This window comes from Lissotriton vulgaris, chromosome 1_1 (assembly GCF_964263255.1).
Source record: "Lissotriton vulgaris chromosome 1_1, aLisVul1.2, whole genome shotgun sequence".
Lineage (NCBI taxonomy): Eukaryota > Metazoa > Chordata > Amphibia > Caudata > Salamandridae > Lissotriton > Lissotriton vulgaris.
Window position 1 is genome coordinate 1,572,518,104 of NC_141685.1, and position 15,466 is coordinate 1,572,533,569.

Genomic DNA, 15,466 nt, shown 5'->3' on the forward strand with positions numbered 1-15,466 from the left:
TCCTTTGTGGGTTACAATGCCCAAGGTACAAGGGGTGACTTCATATTTGAAAGGGAGGTCTTTATTTGTCAAAAAGGGTTGCTCTGCAGCTTTTACAGTACAACAGGCAGGTTAGAATGGTAGGCCTGAAGCCATGGCTTGCAGGCCCACTCAGTGGATCGCACAAGAGGGGCTGCAGTCCACCAATAACATTCAACTTCCAGGTCACAGGAGCATTTTCTAGACCGTATAGTACAGACTTATAGAATAGTGTAATGTGTCAATGAAAAATAAACCAATTTAGCTATATTGAAAGGGGGAGGACAGTCACTTTACTCCTGCTTAGTAGGAGTAAAGTGTAAAGATTTGAAAAACAGCATAATAGTTTCCAGAAAAAGATGAAAGAATCTGGGGGGTCCATGCAGAAAATGTAGATTTCTTACACCGTCTCACTCTTTTTTCAGAAATGGAATTCTGGGTAGCAAGCTTCGAACCTGTGAAGCCACTGATTGCGGGAACATCTCTTCAGCAAGAGGATTAGCCCAGTATATTATTTTACCAGTTTATGTGCCGAAGAGTAACAGCAGCACCATACTGAGGGCCACTGGAATTAACAATAGGGTAGGGCAATTATGCAGCAGGGTTGACTAAATTGTGCAGCATAATGCTGGGCAGTGTTACTTTTTACATATGTTAACATAATCTGGAACAAAGTTTCATCTCAATAGTTCCAGTTTAAAATGCAACTACAGTGTAACCAGCTGAAACGTGACCAGTAAACCTTTGTGAAGGGCCTTCCACTGTGCAGCAACATGTCACCTTGCTTTTAGTACCTTTTGATCTATTTAAAATGGCTTTTTGATAAAATCTGCAAATTTAGCAGCAAATCATGGATAATGTGGAAAATTGGATGAATCCATAATGATATATAAAATGCAGCATCAGCAGAATTGCATTATTCCAGTGGCCCTGCCTGTAATCCATTTCTGTCTATTTATGTGACAAAATGAGAGAATTTGTTGGAAGATAATACATGCACAGTCATTGGTGCCCCAAAGTGGCTTCAGTGCCTCAAATTATATTTGCGGGCTCTTCCTTCTGCGAGCACCTTTAGAGATTGAGACAAGGCAGGACAGCACATGTTGGCAGTGATGCCATGGAATTATTGGCATTGTTTTTTTTTATATATAATCGGCACTTGCATAGATCCTTCCCATTCTGTATCTTTGTTGTATTAGTGAAAATTGAGAAGCCTCTTCACTTACAAAGAGTTAAAATGTTTCCATTACCAGTGTTGTTTTGCTTAATATAGTGCCATTAACAGGACCACTGGAATTATGCAGTTCTGCAGCAGCAGCGTGGTCTGCAAACTATGGATTTGCCCCATCTGCTAATGCATATTTGAAGATTTTTACAAAAGAAAATGTTATTAACTCAATAGAATCTAAAGTTACAAATCGGACTGCAATATTTTGTGGCATGCCCTTCACCAATGTTGACTGGTTACCTTTCAGTTGGCTATTGCTCTATTTCGGTGCTACAGTGATGCGAACAACATGCAACCTTTTCCAAGACCGTGTTAACGTGTAAAACTTAAGAAGCAATACTTTCGCAAAACGTGCCGAGTAATTTGGCTTTTTTGTTACCTAATTCAGCCATGCTGCACAATTTGGTTTTCCCCAACCGCATAGTTCCAGTGGTACTTGCCATAAATTAGGACTAACATCACAGCAAAAAGAAAATGAAACAAACCACTACTAAAAGATAAAGTGTAATTGTATGCTCATTTTCACTTACTTTTCTTGTAGTGGCAAAATCCTTCACACTGTTTCTGCCGTAAAAACCTTTTTCCTCTCTTAATTACTGTGTGACAGGAGGTTGTGGGCATAGTGTGGGTGTCTCAGGTACCCCATCTGTTTACAGGTGCACAGTAAAAGCAGCCTTTCCCTGTGCCCTCACCCCTGTCCCCAGGCACTCATGGCAGCCCAAGGCATTGCATTTAGATAACAGCTGCACAATTAGGTGTTGATTGTGAGCCTGCAGACCCGTGTGATTTTTTTCATTAAGAAATACAGAAGATGGTTTTCTGCACGCGAATGGGCTTTGGGTGGACCACAGGGCTATCTTGGGAGGCCCGGCCCAGCTGGCCCTTCATCTAGAACCAGGCCTGCCCAGTATGCCCAACATTGCCACCAATATACAAGCACCAACACTTTGCCATGCGTGTCACATGTTTGTAACCTTTAAAGTAGATGAGCATTTTATTATATGCCAAGCATTACCTCAATATTCAATTTCTAGTAATTTTCCAGGGGTACCATATGTGCCAACAACGACTTTCAGTATGGCATAGCTATCAACAGACTATGAAGCATAATGCGCACATTCTCTCTCTCACTCATGGTCACTTACATTTGCTCACTCACATCTATGCTCATTCATTCCCTCCTACTCTTCTTCTCACTTACACTCACTCTCACTTACACTCACTCTTAATCTCACTCACTCCAAGTCTGTCTTGCTTATTCTCACACACTTTCTTGTGACTCATGCTCACTTATATTCACTCATACTCATCCACACTCACTTGCACATCAGTCTTATCTCACCCTTACTCAGTCTCACTCATTGTCTTACTTATTCTCACTCAAACTCTGGCTAGCCCCTACCTTTGCATCCCAAAGACATGTCAGGATTGCTTTGGCTATCTCTATAAAATAACAGCATATATGTCCTCTACGTGGGACCTCTCGGAGGGCGATGGGAGGTTCAACATCAGGACTATTTAAATGTAAACGCTATTGAAATTCAAAGCTTGCAGCAAAAGAAAGTGAATAGTTTGTTTTTACATTTATTTTCACAGACTAAACATTGAATTCCTCTTGTTCCTTTCAAACCGCATTGCATATCAGAATTTGATCAAGCAAAGAGAGGGAAATTAGTTTTATAGATTATCCCGTGGCTATAAGCAATTTTGCACTTTGATCTTTTCTGATTTATGGCTTTAAAGTTTTATCTGATTATCTTCAAAATAACAGGGCACGGCATGCACTATTCATGGTACTTGTTCTTTGCCAACCATTTGTCTTCATTCAAGTTCATTATTGTGTCCACTGTCTCTTTGTTAAGGCACTGCGAGGTCATTTTCAGTGCTTAATTTGTGCCAGTGGGGGCTACCGGCCCTAATTTTTGGGAAGCAACACTTATTGTTCCTTCTTGGACATTTCCCGAGAGCAAGAGAGGGAAACATACAGAAAGGGGAAAGAAGGAGAATGAGAAAGACAGAAAACTGCCACAAAGGGAGAAAGCAAGAACCTGCAAAAGTGAAATAAAGGGCTGTTAGCGGATTAAACAGCATGAGATGGATTCAAGCCCACACAGCCTTGGTATTTCTTCACTGACACTTAATAGCGCCAGCCATGGGCTTCTGAGCAAAGCTTTGGGCATCAGCACTTATTCCTTTCTAAATGAAGGACTGGCCATTACCTCCTCCGTCTTTCTCGTCACAGTCACCATTGAGCACTATGATGGGACACAGCATTCACCCAGAGAACAAAACTCCCATCCAACATGGCGGTTTGACAGGAGGTACCTGTCACCTGACCTATAAGGCTGGGGCAAATACACACAAGATTTCGTTTTTTTTTTCTTTGTGTCCCAGCTACGAACAAGCATAGCTCGTAAACTGCTGGCGCCATGTGCTTTGGAGCAGTGGTAAGTTTAGTTTTATGTATTTTTTTCATGAAGGCTGGACTGCTGTAGCATCCGCGCCTTTATTTACCTGCTGCTGCTCCTCCGCTGAGCGGTTGAGAGCAGCAGTGTCAGTTTGAAGGCGGTGGTAATCTTGTGCCTTTTGTTCCAGTGCCGCTCCTGTGCTTTGACGCTGCAGTATGGGTATTTTTGTTTATTTTTTTACTGTCGGTGAGACTGCTAAAGCATCTGCGCCTTTGTTTTCTTTGTGCCGTTACTCCTATGCTGAGCAATAGGCCTGTTTCGGCATAGGACTGGTTGAGGGTTCCTTGGGCCATGTCAGCCTCCCTATTCTGGTTCCTTGGGCTCGCAGGTGTATGGCATGTCTCCTGTGCCACCAGCTAGCACCCTGGGTCCCGTCGTCCCCAGATTTTGAGAACTTGATGCTTGTGGCAGCCAACATTTTGCCAAGGCTCCAGTGGTGGTTCCGGCTGGATCATCTCACTGTGGGGTGCTCCTGGACGCTCTAGTGCGTTGTTCCCTTCCTGCCGATGTGTGCCCTCGGGGTTGAGCTCCCCTTGAGCCTCTTTCTTTATGGGGATTTTTATCGACTACTAATGTGCTGGTTCTCTTCAGATTGAAGGTGCTGGCTGCAATTTTTAGAGCCCTTCTGTTCTTTGCCCCTATTCTCCAGGCCCAGTTGGTTCAGCTCTGGATTATCTTTCAAGTGGCCTGGGCCTCTTTGAATCGTTTGGGGAGGCTCAGTCTCCTCTTTTGGCTTTCCTGGCAGGTCTGAACAGTGGTTGGGCAGAGCCAGCCTGATGGGTCTGGCTGCATTTTTGTCTTCCGGGGAGGGAGACTGGCCGTGTGGTTCTGCTGTGTCACCTACATCTTTCCTCGGTGTCTAACCCGGACATCTCTGGTTTTTCTGGGACTTTTGGAGGAGTGTAGGGGCCCTTGGCTGGGTCTTTTGCTCCCCCAGAGGCTGATCATCTGCTGTGGTTTTGCACCCTTTGCCCTTGCTGGGTGGTTTGGGGTTGCCCTGAGTTTCCCATGACCCTGGGGTCTTGTCCTTGCCTATCCCCCTTTCCCTTTTGCTGCAGGGTATTGGCAAAATTCTGGGAGGACAGGCTGTTGGTGCTGCCGATTGTTCTATTTTGGGGTCATCTCTCATGGTCCCCCTTCTGCACGGTTTGGCCATTGCTCCTCCATGGCAGTTTCTGCTGTGCCTTTCTCCTCTCAAGTTTCTTCCTCTGTCCCACTTTCTCTCAGGCAGCTGGCTTGGGGGTTTGCAGATTGATTGGGGTGCTAGTCCCTTGGGTTGCTCCTCAGGGGTAGCTCTTTCCCTGCTGATTTCTTAGACGGTCTGTACCCTTCTGGTTTATATGAGGCACTGGTGTCTTTCTCTGACTGGTGTTCCTCGTGGGGGTTTGTCACACTCTCTTGGGTGGGTGGTTCTGTCCTGGGTTTCCTTTGGGTTCGGTTTTTGATGTGCCTATCAGTGGGCCATCAAGTCTGTCCAGGGGGCCTCTTTCCCATTTGGGCCCTTGGATTTTGCCTTCTTCCTTAAGAGCCACGTGGCTTCCTCTCCTGTTCCACTGCAGGATATCCCTTTAGTCATTCCTGTTTGGCTGAAGCCTCAGTTTGGGCCACTCCATTCAGTTTTTCTGAAGTTTCGGTCTCTTCAAGTGTGTTTCCCGGTGGCTATCACCTCTGGGAGGTGCTTGGGGGTGTTGGGGCCTTACTTTGTCACCCCTCTTCCTTTCGGCTTTTTCCTGGTGAGGTGGTCATTTGTCCTGGCCCGGTTTTCCTTTGTGGGGCTCCATTTCCTTTCAATTTGGCCCAGGATGTTGGTCTTCCTTCGTTTATTTCCTCCCCTCTTTGCTTGGGGGAGTTTGACTGCATTCTCTTGGTGTGTCTGGGGCTCATGTTGCTTGTCTGGTGAGAGCTGCCTCTTTTCTCCTGGTGTATTTTATGTTTGTTGCTTTTGCGACAACTAGCTAGATCATTGCCCTGTGACTGCGACTCTTTCTCATTGAGTTAGGTCTGCTGTTTCCCTTGATTGTCTTTATTCAGGGGGTTCTCTCCCCCTGTACTTTGGGGGCTTTCGGCCAATGGTGTTGCTTCTTCCGGCGCTTCCTTTAGGGTGCCTCCTTGGGGCATGTCTGTGCAGTGGATCCATGGTCTTCCCCCTTGGAGCTTCCTCTCCATTGTAGATTGGGGCTGGGTGGGGAGAGATATGCAGAATTTGGTCCAGCTGTTTTCACTACGGTTCATTGCTTTCCATTACACTGCCATTGTACTTCTTGGCATCTTGACATGTGCTTGTTTTCTTTTTGAATCAACAAACGCTTTGGTATGGTGACTGTGATGAGGAAGACAGTGGAGGAAGGTAATAACTCAGTTACTTACCGGTTATCTTCATTACACCAAGTCATAGTCTTCCTCATCAGAGTCCTGTATCCCTCCCTCCTGCCTTGGGATGTGGGTGACAATCAATTGCCCAAACATGGAGATCCTTTCCAGTTGCTAGAGGGGTTTATGGGTCTCCTTCGTGTTTTTCTTGTTTTGTTGGTTTGCGTCTTAGTCTTTCTGATCTCTTGGGTGTTACATGATGTGTGGATTTGCCCCATCCTTATAGGTCAGGTAACAGGTATTTCCTGTCATACCACCATGTTGGATGGGCATTGTGTTCTATGGGTGAATGCTGTGTCCTGAACATGTGTTCAATGGTAGTGCTCAATGGTGAATGTGACAAGGAAGACTGTAACTCAGATTAATGAAGTTTACCGGTAAGAAACCAACTCATTTTAGAAGCGTTTCCTCTTACCTATGGCTAGAGTATGGGGACAGTGAGAGGAGCAACAGTCTTGTAAAGGAAGGAAGAGCTCAGAGGGTGCCACTCTCATAAAAAGTTTGGAAACGGGTTGGTTCGGGTCAGTTTTTTCCAATAGCGTGTAGGCAAAGAAACCTTTCAAAATAGATGTAGTGGATTCCGGGTAGTGCTTAATTTGTAAAATAAATAAATGCAGGGGTTCAAAGTTATTCTTAGGCACCGGCTTTTTGCACAACTGAGTGACCAGTTTGCTGAATATCAAGGCTGCCTAATCCTGATTCCACCTCGTGCCTCTTTCTATCTCCACCCTACACTTCTGTTTCTTTATTTCACTTCTTCTGGTTCTTCTTCATCCCTGCTTTTTTCAGGGATGAATTTAAGGACTGGTTCCAGAGGATTGCTACTTGAAAGCCCAGACACCTGCCACAGAGTGGGCTTTCAGATGATAGGGTGAAAACATGGGCCAGTTGTCCTAAATGCAAAGGTTTAGATTAATGGCATAGGGGTCAATGTACTTGACAGTATCAGCACACAAAATGCTTAGTCCGCTGATATTAGGATGATCGTGGACACATCCCTGAGTCATCAAGCAAGCCATAGAGGGTGTTTCAAATTATATGCGCTTAATATATTCCCAAGGTAAACCAACAGAATGCCTAGAGCACTGAAACATTAAGAAGAGTGAGAATGAGACAACCCCCCCCCCCCCGCCAAAGTTTCAGACATAATGGAGAACATAAAAAGACTGGTGGTTATTCCTTTCATTCTCACAAATTTGGAGTAAACCTATCTGCGTTCCTCAGCTTGGCATGAGAACACTGCACACTTTTAGCTATATCTAGCATTTTTTCATTATGAGAACTTCAACATATATTTTCCTCCCTATTATCCACAGCTGTATTTCTTTTCCCTAAGCATGAGCACATTAAAGTTTATGATTCAGAAACTGTCTTCGCAGCTGTGGTCTCGAAGCTTATCATACAATCCTCGCTGAGGCCTCATTGCAATGTCTCTGCCAGAAATAGACAAAGCATTATGTTTGCAGATATTACTTCCGTGTTCATAATATTGTATTACATGTTTTAATAACAGAAAACATGCCAAAAAGAGCTCCGAAAAGATACAAATGGTTATCAAGTTAAACAATGTGCATGCAAATAAACATTATATATTATAAATAAGCATCAAGAATATTTTATAAAGCACCTATAATACTAAAAAACATATCACTGGAAGAAAACATTAAAAGGGCAAAATCACAAATCAATATCAGAAATTAATAGAGCTATTAAAGTTAAGTGTTAAACCTAAACGTATAAAGTATATACTTTTAATACCACTTACTAACGATTCAAACCTAAATAATCATCAATTGTTTTCCAAAAAGTTTGATAATTCGGAGTATTATGAATGATACCAGATAATGTCAAATTAGCAATTTGCAGATATTACTTATGACACACAGTCTGTTCCATTATGTTACACTTCATGTCCATAAACTTCTATTATTTTTTCTCTTATTCAACAAACTTCGCCTATGTGATTCATGTTTGCCGCAATTTCTTTGAAGCTGGCCTGATATTATAGACACTTCTGGCCTTCAAAGTTCCGTACATCAGGGATTAGACTAACTCATTTCAGAGCTCATCGCTGTACTGATATGTAATAGTCACCTAGTTAGCCCCTGTAGTCTCTGTTTGCACCTTCACTTTAGGCACATGGTGTGCTAGCACCTCAATGTGCAGCCAAGACTACTATGGTCTGCTGCAGTTAGCCTCAGGTGAGTGCTGTAGGGCGTGCAGGCAATAATAGAGCCTTGGTTTGAAGAGAGGTTAGGAGACAGTATGGTTTGTATAATTATTCTGAATAGGCCTCAGTAAGCCCCTTGTCATCCTCTCGACTGTAATTGGGCACATGGTGGAATTCCTTGTTACAGAAACTGGGTCTGGGTCTCAGTATAGGGCGCTTCAGCCTGACATGCTGCCTTTCCTATGAATGGGATGAAGATCGTTGGATGAAAGACCATTCAACAAGCTCTTCCTGCAGGGATGTTCTCTCGGCTCACGTGAGAACAACTGAGTGCACGTCAGGACAACACCATTTTTCTCCCTTGCTGAAAAAGAAACAGAGACAGACTTCTACCCACCTCTACTTTTTGAAATCTTGCCATGTGCTGTGACACTGCCTGGAACTGATATATAGTTAAACAACAAAAATAACTGTGGGTCAAAATGGGGAGAGGATGTGTCTTTTAAGAGGTGTGTCTGGGTGAATGCATGTGTGTTGAACAACTATTGTGAACAGCACACAACATTGTATCGCACTAGATGGGAAAAATATCCATCAGTTTATCTTCCTTTACCGCCCTGTCATCATTTGAAACCTTTCCCAAATGTGGAAGCAAAGTTGATGCCACTTCAACAAGGAAAAGGTGGTGCGTGGTAACTGGAATATTATTAGATAAACTGGGGAGCAGTGCAGGAAAAAAGAGTGTGAAAATCAAAAGGTAAGGAGAAAACAGTGCGCTATGTTTAAAATTGGATAATGAACGCTAGGGAACTTTATTCTGGTGCCGTTCACTTCCAAGGTTAAAAATTCAGTGCAAAACAATCAGTGAGTAACCCTAATACACACTGATTCATATCATTGTGGTCGACATGTTTCTGCGGTCTATAGATCAACACGTATCATCCGCTTCATCAGGACCTAAAGTATATGCTACTGCTCAAAGTGCGTTAAAAGGAAATTGATACAGATATCACCTGATCAAACCTGGTGATCCTCCAATATATGTGGGGGGAATCCAGGAAAGACGTCATCAAGACACAGTCAACACAAATAAAAAGACACATACAAAGATAAAAACGACAATCACATGGTTAGTGTAAGTCATTTTGCATTATACATTGATATGATATGGCTGTGAAACTAGTTGCCAAACTCATGGTAAGGCCTTACTTTTAGGCTAGTTACCAATCAATATTTTCCTCTCGCTCACTTTTAGGGTTAGAGGAACGTGCCACTCCTCACCTGGCTACAGCTCAGGAAGATAGTGCACTGCTCTAAAATAAGAAGAAGGTGAGACCTGTGAAGTCACGAAACCACTGCGAGAGCCAGACAGAAAGGCACCACATCGAGTCTACTGTAGATGTCCATCATAGGCACTTCAGGAAAAAAGTAAACCCCTAGATAGGTGGGGTTGATCTTATAGCATATCAGCATACCAAACTATAGCATTTAAGGGGTTGTATCTTTGTGTTAAGATCTGGCGCATTCAGGTTACAGTGTCCTCAATGGAGAACACACATCTTGCCATATCTGCTGTTGATAAAACATATCAAACTGATATATAGTGACATGGCAGGAAGATGATAGAGGGATAACGTAAGGTGGGGATACGTGGCTCAGTATTAATTGTGCCTAGCTCAGACACTTCTCCATACTGGCACTTACTTCGTGAACTCAATAATGAAAGTCTGAGGAAGACATCATATGAAACGCTGCCAGGCTCCAAAATGAGACCATACCAACCTACTCCTGGGAATAGAGAATTGACCTGCCTAGTACAATGAGAGAAACAGCGGAGGAACAGTCTGGCAAATACAGAGATGAGAGGCCAAACAAGGTTTGATAATGGTATAGTAAAATGATGAGGGAAAGCAACACACACTTCCAAACAATGTTGTTGGAAATTTGTCTTTCCTGCAGAGTTATATGGAGTTTATCCTGACATATCCATTTCCGGTTTATCGTCCGAGAGCCGAGAAACGCACTGCGAGTGCTGGAGTGAGTGTTGGAGTTTCTGGAACGGACCCGAGCGGAGCAGAGCCGAGCATTAGTGTGGTCGCCTGCCGCTTGCTGCATGGTTTGAATGGAGGAATTCCAAAACCGAAGCCGCTGCAGTTGGGCAGTGGCTGTGGGTGGTGGCTGTGGGCAGTGGAGACGGAGGTGTGAGCGAGAGCGGGTGCGGAGGTGTTTGCGACCACAGCCGGTGCCCTGGAGTCCCGAGAGGAGCGGGAGGCAAGCCAGGAGGTGCTACCACGGTCACGAACGCTAGCTGTGGCCTGCATTACGACCGAGCAGGTGAGGAGCAAGTGTTTCCCTGCTGCTCACCTGAAGTTTGGAATCTTGACCAGCCCCACCCCCCCTGCCTGCTCTGCCTGCCATTCCCTGCCCTGTATTTTGTGCCTCTGTGTAGCAGCACCGAGTTGAAATGAGTGAGAGGGAAAGAAATAAGAGTCCCTCATGAGTCCCTCACGATTGAGCAATTGTGCCTGAACTCTGCATTGGAGGAGCGCGTCCTGCACCAGTGCCACTGTAGTAACCTGTGCCTGTTCCCAAAGCCCGTATCTATCCCGGGTCAGTTGTGTGACCTGTGTGACCTCTGTGGCCCCTCGGCCCTTCCGCCCACTGCAGGAGGTGGCAGGTGAAGGGTGGAGGTAACGGAGGGTTGAGTACAGGTCAGGTCAGTTGTGGTCAGTGGAGCCTTTGGACTATTGGTGCATTGGATCAAGCCCTATGTCCTGTCTTTTTGTTTGGTTGTGCTGTGTGATCTGAACATCAAGTTCAAGAGGCAAGCGACCAACATCCCCGGCGGTCCAGTATGCAGCGGGAGGCGAAGGCTAAGGTCAGTGACGATCACAGGCAGTGGCCAGGAGCGGTGTGAATAAGGAAACCTCCTTGGATCCTGAATCCTGCAGTTTTCTGCGATTTCCTGTGGAGTTCATTGGTTCTATGGCCTTGGCTTGTGGTATGGAACTTAAATTTCCCTGTACTGTCCATTAAAGATCGGTAAAGGACAGTAAAGGACAGGACAGCTGTGGTCGGCTGAGAGCATCGAGACCTCCACCCCTATTTCCCTCGAGCAGCCCAGTAAAGCTGTAACAAATCCTAATTAATCTCTTGTAATGCCATCTAGGTTTTTGCGCTCAAGCGTATCAGTGAAAACAGCACCAGGCTCAGAGAGTTGTCATTTGAGCCAGAGGAGTCCTCTTAAACTTCAAAAAAACATCGGGCGCAGGAGAAATAGGGATAATCTTTCTCATCTAAAAAACGTATCCATCGGTGATGTCAATGTGTACGAAAGGCGTAAGGTGCTCCAAGCGTGGGAAGGGGTTAAAGGAGGAGAAAAAAGGAGGTCCAGGAGTATGAGGTAATGGACACTCATATATCATCAGAGAACGAGGAGGGCATCCAGTCAACTAATTCAGAAGTCAAAGCAGCTCTTTACCCTGCCATATTTATTCAACAGAACAATAATGGTGAAAACTCTCAGCAGTAGTTGTCATTTGTACAGCCACCAGGCGAAAGTGTTGTTTTACAAATAGGAGGGGGGAGAAGTAAAACTGAAATGGATCTGTCGGTGGGCAAAGTAGAAGGCCCCCCAAATAAGAATGTGAAAAGAAAGGGTCCTCCTACCCCATTATCTCCATTGGCAGCATTGGTATCTCTCTTTGACAACTCTCAAGTCTATCCAGGAGGTATGAATGGATTTGAGCCTGTTTTCCCCCCGCCTAAATTGGGTGAACTGTCACTAAAAGTGCCACAGTGTGCAGAATTTAGCTTTAGCTCCGAGCAGGAAAAAATGGAGGATTACACCCTTCTGGATATTGCTAACCAAATGGAAAAGAATGAGGAACTGAAAAAGATAGGCGCCATGGAGATGGATCCGGAACTGTCTCCGGTTTTAATGGCCGGTCAATCACATATGCCTGCCCTGTATAGTAGTACACCCACTAGTTCATTCCATGCTCATGTATTAGAACTTTCTGTTGGAAGGACATCAGGAGTATTCCTGAATGGGGGCCAGAGAACCCCATGAACTAATTTGAGAATGCGCCGATGGGGGAAACCTTGGAGATTTTTTATGCACTAGAGAGAATTCTCTCCTCAATTTTATCTTTGCTAGAAAAAAACACAGTAAACACTGATCATATTTTGGAAGTCCTTTTGCCCATACTAATAGGGGTCCAAGAGCTCAATCAGATTAAGCAAGCCATAAAGAATTTGGTAAAGGTTCCTGAAATACCTAGTCATTCATGTAAAAAATGTAACGGGATGCCAAAAAAAGGTACTAAATCTGTGGACGGGGAATCGAAAGAAATGAATGAGGGCTCTAAAAGTGTCCTGCTTAGAGGTAGTCGAATTGTAAGTTTACCCTCAGTTAAACTCCCTGAGAGTGCAGAGCATAACATCCAAGGGGGAAAATTAAATCTAAAGGTATTCCCAGTAACACCCCCATTACGAGTCTACCCTATTTTTACAAAAAATAACCCAAACAACCCAAGCCTACAGTTAATTGAAGAAGTAGCAAATACTTCAGATATTGTACCTTTAGGGGAGGGCCCAGTGTCGAGTGAGAGTAATATCAGAATTGGTCGAAGGGGTAAGAAGAACAGGATTCGCCGTATTCCTAAACGGAAACAGAAACAATTGCGGTTTCCTCCAGTAAGCGAGGAAGTAAATAGTTAAAATCTACTCTAAGTAGAAAGGACACAGGGACTTTGGGGCAACTCAAATTGAATATGGGTCAAAATGCTGGGCAAATAATAATAATAAATAATATGGAGTTTTTCACCTTTTTATTGAACCCTATGTTTGTTGGCCGTAAAACTCTGTGCACTTAACCAGCTAACCAGAGGTAAAGTGCTTGTGCTATCCCTGTTAAACACAGAAAAATGTATAGCCCACTGATTGACACATTTAACTTACCTGTAAGTTCCTAACATGTGGTACTTGTGGAATTGGGCACACATTGTGCCACCCTCTGAAGTAGCCCTCTAAAAACTGGTTTCCATGCCTGCCAATGCAGCCTGGGTGTGCAGCTCAGTTTTAAACTGCCATTTTGATCTCGCAAGATAAATCTAAAAAGCCAGGCCTAAATCTTCCTTTTTAATACTTATAAGTAAGGCTCCCAGGTATTATGGTATTTTTTTTTTTCATTTCCGTCTGTATCTGTCCATATTTCTTTTATGGCCATCTTATCGGTATTTATCCACATTTATTTTGGATCACTGACAGAATATCAAGGAGCAAAATATCGACCTGCCAAAATATCGATGAAAAAAGATAGAATGACAGAATATCGACTTCCTATCTACAAACAGGTAAGTACAAAAATATCGAATCCAAAATATCGTTGTAAATAATATAGTTTGAAAAATATCGAATTTTTTAAATGTCTTAAAAGTAATGTAAAATAATGAAATAATGAATATAATAAAGTAAAACATACTTAAAAGTACTTAAATAACCTTAAAATGTATAAATAATTAATGTGATTTAAAAAAAAATAAACATGCATTTTTATTTTTTAATACATATATTTGTTAACTGAATAATATTTAAAAATATTAAGGGGCAGGTTTATGTTAACTGGCGCATCCCGAGGGATGCGCCAGTTAACGTGCGCCACAGCTACGCCACCCATGGTGCGCCGCATTTATAATGCGGCGCACCATGGTGCAAAAACGGCACAGATGCGTGACGCATCTGTGCCGGAAATGTGGCGCATTGCTGGAGTTGCGTCGCAAGCGCGACGCAGCTCCAGCAAGGCTCGGGGGTGCCCCATTCAACTAATGCTGCATCAAGACCTACGCCTGCTTCAAGCAGGCACAGGGTTTTGACGCAGCATTGGCCAGAAAGTGACTGAGTGAAATCTCATAGATTTCACTCAGCCACTTTCAGGAGGCGTTCCTGCGCAGGAACGCCCCCCCTGCGCAGGAACGCCTCCTTATGGCGCAGTGCTTTACAACGTGACGCATCTCCTAGATGCGTCACGTTGTAAATGGGGCGCATTATTTGCGCCGCAGTTGCGTCAAAAAAAGTGACGCAATTGCGGCGCAAAGAGGCGCAACCGCCTCATAAATCTGCCCCTAAATATTTTTAGTGTTGGATAGCGGGAGGGTAAAATTTACTATTGCCACTCCAGTGAGTGCAACGGTAGGGAAAGCGTTGGATAGTGGGAGGGTAAAAATTACTATTCCCACTCCAGTGAGTGCAACAGTAGGGAAAGCGTTGGATAGCGGGTAGGTAAAAATTACTAATCCCACTCCAGAGAGTGCAACAGTCGGGAAAGTGTTGGATAGCGTAGGGGTAATAATTGCTATTCCCCCTCCAGTGAGTGCAACAGTAGGGAAAGTGTTGGATAGCGTAGGGGTAAAATTTACTATTCCCACTCCAGGGAGTGCACCAGTATGGAAAGTGCTGGATGGCGAAGGGGTAAAAATTACTGTTCCCACTCCCATGAATGCAACAGTAGGGAAAGTGTTGGATAGCGGGTAGAAATAATTTACTATTCCCACCCCATTAAATGTAACAGTAGAGAAAGCGTTGGATAGCGGGAGGGTAAAAACCACTATTCACACTCTAGTGAGTGCAACAGTAGGGAAAGCGTTGGATAGCGGGAGGGTAAAAATTACTATTCCCACTCCAAAGAGTGCAACAGTAGGGAAAGCGTTGGACAGCGGGTAGGCAAAAATTACTATTCCCTCTCCAGAGAGTGCAACAGTAGGGAAAGTGTTGGATAGCGGGAGGGTAAAACTTACTATTCCCACTCCAGTGTGTGCAACAGTAGGGAAAGCGTTGGATAGCGGGTAGGTAAATTTACTATTCCCACTCCAGAGAGTGCAACAGTAGGGAAAGTTTTGGATAGCGTAGGGGTAAACATTACTATTCCCACTTCAGAGAGTGCAGCAGTAGGGAAAGTGTTGGATAGTGTAGGGGTAAAAATTACTATTCCCACTCCAGAGAGTGCAACAGTAGGGAAAGTGTTGGATAGCGTAGGGGGAAAAATTACTATTCCCACTCCAGTGAGTGCAACAGTAGGGAAAGTGTTGGATAGCAGGTAGGAATAATTTACTATTCTCACTCCACCAAATGTAACAGTAGAGAAAGTGTTGGATAGCGGGAGGGTAAAAATTACTATTCTCACTCCAGAGAGTGCAACAGTAGGGAAAGTGT

General features: G+C 44.1%; 1 protein-coding gene across 1 annotated transcript in view; it reads left to right on the forward strand.

Annotated features, from left to right (window-relative positions):
- The window catches only part of TRHDE (thyrotropin releasing hormone degrading enzyme), a 1,998,244-nt gene that overhangs the window by 338,584 nt on the left and 1,644,194 nt on the right, over positions 1-15,466 (forward strand). The window lies entirely within an intron of this gene.